Raw genomic sequence first — 7,005 nt, 5'->3', positions numbered from 1 at the left:
GCAAACTTTTGAGATGGAAAGTACCCAAAAAGCCTAATGTGGCTCGTGAGCTGCAGTTTGCCCACTCCTGCCCCAGACCATTAGAGGCCCACAGGCCAGGAAAGGCCTGAGTGAGCTGCATCCCATTCTAGATCAGCCTTAACACACACAGTAAGGTCACCCCCATCCAACATGTGGTTTAAAGCAGAAGAAAATTCTCCTAAGAATTCCCTGGAATATGCGAAACACTTTTGGAAGCAGCGTGTTGAAACATAAAAAACACTGAATTCATGGGCCAGCCGAGTGGCGCAGTTGGTTAAGAGTTGGCTTGGGAACGCCAGCTCTGAACAGCAGGGCCCTGGTTTGGATCCCACAGGCGGGCCAGTGACACTGCGCCCTCTACAGCTAAGATGGTGAACAACAGCTCGACCTAGAGCTGGGCTGCCCTGAGTTGACGGCTGCAGTGGGGCTGGTCGGCAGTGGGCATGAGCTTTCATGAGCTGCCATGAGCCACAGTGAACAGCTGTCCAATGGCTGGTGAGCGATTGCCTCACCCGAGAAGAGCGCAATGATAATACCAACATGGACCAGTGAAAAACGACGTCCTCCACAACTAGACTGAAGAACAAAAGGACAGCAACTTGTCTGTTCCCCTCCCCCAATCCCCCAATAAAATCTTAGGGGGAAAAAAAGGTTTTTCTTTTAAGTTGCTGGTCATCAATTTTTAATGTTAACCCATCTAATATCTAATTTTGTGTGTAAGTCATAGATTATCGCAGTCAGAGGGCCCTTAGAAATCCCCTAATCCAGTTTGTTTTAATAAGGTGTTTGCTCAAAGTCCTATTTAGTTTTGGCAAACCTAGATAAACCACTCCCTAGGGTTCCTAAGTCCCTGTCTCTCATTTTCTTTAACTAGAAAAAAATAAATTACCCTTTATGACACAACTGCAAATAAAATAAATAAAATCTATTCTTCTTCCCACTTTAAAACATCAACATGGATAATTAGGAAACAATACACAGTGGAGATATGAAAGAGAAACAAAACATTTTCAGCTTAATGAACCAGAAAAAAGAAATGTATGTCAAAATTATCTGATGTTTGGCAACAAGTTAGTAGAAGGGACACTTCAGACAAAGGAAGTTAATGACAATGCTGCTATTTGCACAGAGTTGCGAACCCTGCTACCTTGAAATAAGAAAGGGTTGAAGGATCCATTACAGCATCTATTACACTGTGGTCTGGTTACTTTTTATAAGTTACCTTCCTGACTACATTGTGAATTTCGTTAAGGCAGAAACAGTGTCTTTGTCATCTTTTCTTCCATAACACTCAGCAAAGTACTTAGCATCTAGTAGGTATTCACTTTTATTTTTTGAATGAATGATTACACTTTCTCTTCCATTCATGGAGTTAGGAGACCAAAACAGAAAAAAAAAAGATAAAGAGGTATTAAAGATAAACATGGGGGACTCTCCCTTTAATATCAATTAGAAATAGATTCTGTGAGGGATGTGTTTTAATTTACAACTCACATTGATGCAGCTGGATTGGACCTGGTAGCGATGTACCTCCAAACAGGCAACCTGAACATTGTCCAGGCGGAGCCAGAACTTCTGCCCGACTCTCTTCAAAGCAGCTCCCAGTTCTGACTCTCCGGGTGTGGTGGGTGCGGGGGTGCTTGACAGTTTCTGACAGACTTGTTTCAGTTAGAGAAGCCTTCCCAAAGTCTACTGCCATTTCAAATTGGTAGTGCCCTGAGAAGTTTTAGGCAACAAAAACGATGACAATTTAAAGCTGTGCAATAGTTCCATAAATATGAGTGTATTTACCTGTTTTGTTGCAACTCGTTGTCTTTCTCCTGAAAGACTGAGCAATGAAAATGCTAAACCCTTCCCACCTGATGACAGCCCCGGCCAGCATCTTCAGGTCACTGCATTTCTACCTTTTGATTCCCCTCTGTTCTCCACTTCCCAGCTTAGGATTTTTCATGTTGACCACACTGATTGCTTCCTGATTTTTTTCTGGGCCCATTTTCCTGCTGTCTTTCTACAGCAAGGTTTTACTTTCATTTTCTTCCAAAGCTTGTTCTTTCGTTTTGTCCCTTTTCCAAATTACGTGGTTCCCATTATATTCTCAATTCTTATGCCATCTGATTCCTTCTTCACTTTTAGCCTTCTGCAAAGTTTTCTTACCCCCTTGGACCTTGACTTATTCCCTGGCATTTATATAGCCAACCTGTGCTTGTTTGTGAAGGGTGAAAGGAGGGGTGATGAGAGATGGCACCTAGCTAGCAGGCCCTGCAGGCCCTCTCAGGGTGACAGCACCGTGAACCTAGCTATAGTCTTGGCCCTGGTGGTCCAGAAACTTGGCCATGCCAGGACTCCTAGAACTCATCTGTCTCAAGAAGACTGACTTGTAGGAACCATATTGATAAGTTTATATACAAACCCAAATGATAATTCATTGACTTACGATAGTGGAATTTCCTTGCCTTCACTAAGATCCCCTGTAACTCCTATTCAGAGCACCCTGTTTTTCTGACAGTGAGGTATCTGGGAAGCTGAATAAGCAAAAGATTGCTTGCTGAACATGAAATCAAAGTTTAAAAGGGAGAATTGTTTTGAGAGATATTTCACTCAGGCCTGGGAAGCCCAATGATTCACAGTTGCCCCACAACAGAGGACAGCCTGTGCTGGATAAACACGACCAAGTATGGGCCCCCACATTCCTTTTCTACACGAGGTTCGTCACTTCCAATCTGAGTACAAGGTCACTGCCAGTCTGAGTACAAGGTCCGTGCAGACAGAGCCCAGGACAACACATTGGTTTTCTGCTGGTGAAACTCTAATCAGGCTTGTCTCCCTGAAATTGTTTCTAGGTCACTGTGAGTGGTGTATTGGGTGTTTCCATACCGGTCAATGAAACATTTGTTCACACAGTCTCTTGATTCACTCTCCCAGATGCTCAAGTTTATCCATGAGGTGTGTGGATTTCATTTGGTTTATTCTCAGAGGGCAATCTGATTTTAGATACTTTGCTCCAACCTCCATGCACCAATATCACACACTCTTCTACACTTCTAATAGAGCATGTACAATAGCCATTGGTTTTCTATTATAACATATGTACTGTCAAATGATGGTAAGGAATGAGAGAGAGCACGGTGGAGGGACAACATTGTACAAAGTTGTTTGCTGAAGCCATCACCTATTCCTTGAATACTGGGAAGGCAGTGTGGTATTGGGAAAGTGCACAGTCTGACCTGGATAGGAATCCTACCTCCTCCACCCCTCATTACCCGTGAGATCACAAGTGACTTACTCGACCTTTCTAAACCAGTGCTACTCCACGTGGGATCTTAAAACTGTCTGGACAAGTCTTCAAGGAGAAAGGGACTGGTACCAGAATGTAAAATCATCTGTGCCACTGAGCACATTGACTGTTTCTTTCAAAGGAAAGCTTGCTCAATGAAGGAAGCTGGGGCTCCTTAGCATAAGATTGGAAACAATTCCATAGGGCTGTTGTTTTGCTTGTTTGTTTGTTTTAGTTTTTGTTTTGTTTTTCACAAACTTTTACATACTTTATTGATTTAGGGGCCAAACAAGGCAGCATTTGGTCAGTTAAGAAAGGCACCTCATTGAAAATAATACATCACAGTGCTGTCGAGGGACCCTGGTCACAGGATTTCAGGATGGGAAGGACAATCTTTGGTCCCTGATGTTGCTTAGGACACTTGCTCATTTATTTCAAGAGTCCCTTCACACATCGTGGTTGGAAGAAGGCAAGAGCGCAGGATTGTGGCACACATTGGCTGGTTGCTGAAAGCTTACCCATGAGAGCAGGTGGACGGGTAACTCAATGGCAAGAAGGGAAGGGAGTGAGACCGGCCTGCCCCGCCCTCCCCATGACTCCCGTAAACTTGGTTTGCTGAGCCACTGCCCCCAGGAGCACACCCCAGGTCTCTTTCAAATGAGAGATGATCATTTGATCTCATGGTGTGGGGAAGCAGTGTCAGAAGTGAAACCCTCCCTGTCCCAAGTTATAGGACAGACAGGACAACAGTGTGATTTCCTACATTCCTGGGCTGGCAACCCATGAGGTTGTGAGATAAAAGCTGAGGACTTAGGGCACTGGCTTTAAAAAATACTGTCAATAGTCCAGAGTAAATGAAAACTTGATTTCTTAGAAATACTTCTGCACCTCCCTAATTCTACTTATACCCTCCAATCAGTGTTTTTAAAAAATTAATTACTTATACTTTATAAGACTCCTTCTATATGTAGAAGAAATTGCCTCACTACAACACTGCTGCTCGTCCAGTATTTTTCTTGAGCCCCTCGCCACTCTGCCCTCCCCCTCCTTTAGCCTGACCGCCCCTCCGCTCTGCCCAGCGCCTAAGAGCAGGATGACGCGGCAGGGTGATGAGCAGTGGTGCAGTCTCGCCTGGCCTTCTGTTACTAGGATGTGGCTTTGGAGAAGGCTGCTAGGATGCTCGCAAACACGACAGAAGGGGTCTGGGATGCATCCACGGCAGAATGAATGCCCCATTTCCTGTAGAACTCCACCAGCGGGGTAGTTTGAGTGTGGTACGCCTCCAGAAGGATTTTCTTTCCTTTTTTTTTAAAGATTTTTATTGGGGAATTGAGGGATAGGAACAGCGCTGGAGAATTGGGGGAAGGGGAACAGAGAAGTTGCTGTCCTTTGGTTCTTCAGTCTAGTTGTGGAGGACGTTGCTTCACTGGCCCAAGTTGGCACCATCGTTGCGCTCTTGCCAGGTGAGGCAGATCAGTCACCGGCTTCTGGACGGCCGCTCACGGCGGCTGCTGGCCGCTCACGCTGGCTGCTGGCCACACATGGTAGCCCATGGCAACCCACTGCCACAGGGGCTGCAGCCTACGCCGTCCCCAGGGACTCACGGCAGCCCAGCTCCAGGTTGAGCTGTTGTTCAGCATCTTAGCTGTAGAGGGCAGTGTCACTGGCCCTCATATGTGGGATCCGAACCGGGGTCCTCTGGCATCCCAAGCCAGCTCTTAACCAACACACCACTCAGCCGGCCCTCCAGGCGGATTTTCAAGGCCTTCTCATTATCATCTGATCTGCGGATCAAGGGTCCCCCAGTGATGTCATCTTTCCTGGGCTTCTTTGAACTCCTCGTGGTAGGAACGGCCACCCAGGGGGTGAATCAGCCTTCCTGTGATTCTTCAGATCAGCAGAGAGTCTGGGATGCAGAATTCAATCACAGAATGAAGCTTCTCTTTTCCCTTCTCCATGAGGTCATCAAGCATTTCTGCCTGCCTCACAGTCTGAGGGAAGCCATCTAGAAGAAAACCATTTTTGCATGGAGGGGTGTCCAAATTCTCAACGAGCTCCATTACAATTTCATTGCTCCTTAGTTTCCCCGCCGCCATAGTCGCCTTCAGCTTTTTTCCCATCTCTGAGCCAGAAGCCACCATGGCCCTCAGCATGTCCCCAGTAGCCAAATGGCAGACACAGAAGTTTCTGGCCAACTTGGGTGCCTGGGTACCCTTGCCAGCCCTGGGCGGCCCCAGCAGCATGGCCCAGATGCCTTTAGGACATTCTGGGGCCGGTTCGGACGCGGGCACTTTGGGAACCATGGCCGCCGAAGCCTCTCACTGTTCAGCCGGCCAGTACACCTCTCCTTGGGCTGTTCTTACAGGGATCATGGTGATGCACGCAAAGTGCCTAACTAGCTACGTAGGTGTACAATAGTTATTGGTTGTTATTTTTGTCTGTCTGAGTTGCACAATTTAGCATGGACTTTTCCAGCAAGAATAAAGCCACCAACAGTCTCACAGAAGAGAAGACAGGCAAGAGGCTGAAGGTTTCACACGCTGCCATTCACCTCAACATTCAGAAGACTCCCAGCCTTGCCTCTCTAAGCATCTATTTCCTCCTCTGTAAATTGTTGTAATAATAGTGTTTACCTCATAGAGTTGTTACGAGAACTAGCTTATATACCTTATGTAAAACACCTAACACAATGCCAAACGCATAGTAGGTGGCCAAGAAATATTAGTTTTCTTCCTTCCTCTTCACCAGTTTTGAGGACACTTCAGAGAATATTAGCATGGGGTTTAGGGGAACAGCAACCAAATGTAAAAGTTTGCTATAGGGAACAGCAACTCCAAACCTCCAGGAAATAAAGATAAGAGTAATGAAGAAGGAACCCGCTGATAAAAATGAAAATAGGAATACTGTATAATGGTACAGTAATACCTTGGTTTGCGAGCATAATTCGTTCCAGAAACATACTCGTATTGCAATACATCGCTCGTTTACCAAGTTAAAATGTATTAAAAATGTCTGCTCGTCTTGCGGAACACTCGCAAACCAAGTTACTCGCAATCCAAGGTTTTACTGTATTTCCTTTAAATGAATTCTGTGAGAAGCAAGTCAATTTGAACTTTGGCTCAATCTAGTTATATTGGAAGTAGGGACTAGTGTCTCCTAAAGAGTTCTCTCTCTTGAACCATGGGCTCTCCTTCCTTCTTGAGCTGAATGTTCTAATTCTGGCATGTTCCTCAAAGTGACTGACCCTTCCCCCTCCTCAAAGGTCCCTCACCTCCCCTGGCCTTCTTGCTACAGAGTTTGTGGTCACTGTGACTTTTGGTATCTTCCACATTGCAAACACATAGAAAAGACTAATTACTACTCTGTTATATAATATAACCATCAATTATATATTACTAATTGTGTATGTGTCTATTAATATAAATGTATAAAAGGCACATTTCACAACAGTTAAATGTATAGGGAATTCTAAGCAATTCAGCTTCAGAATTTATTGTTCAAGTAATATTTATTTAACGCGTGCCAGAAGAAGAGATGGCATTTCTGTTTTATTTTTTAAGTGGCTGTGTTCCCTATTTTACAAAAAAAAAACCAAAACAAAAGCCCCAAGAACTTATTGTACTAAAGTTATGGATTAGACCGGAAGCCACATGAGTGAATAAGCTGTTGGCATGACTCAACATGAAAGGCTCTTTATATTAAGAGGACAG

General features: G+C 44.9%; 1 pseudogene; it reads right to left on the bottom strand.

Annotated features, from left to right (window-relative positions):
• Positions 1-4,354: 4,354 nt before the first annotated feature.
• On the bottom strand, positions 4,355-5,598 carry LOC109391456 (adenylate kinase 2, mitochondrial-like; annotated as a pseudogene).
• Between the last annotated feature and the right edge of the window lie 1,407 nt (positions 5,599-7,005).

This window comes from Hipposideros armiger, unplaced genomic scaffold (assembly GCF_001890085.2).
Source record: "Hipposideros armiger isolate ML-2016 unplaced genomic scaffold, ASM189008v1 scaffold_293, whole genome shotgun sequence".
NCBI lineage: Eukaryota > Metazoa > Chordata > Mammalia > Chiroptera > Hipposideridae > Hipposideros > Hipposideros armiger.
The sequence above is the reverse complement of the archived record's forward strand: the minus strand, read 5'-3'. Positions and strand labels throughout refer to the sequence as shown.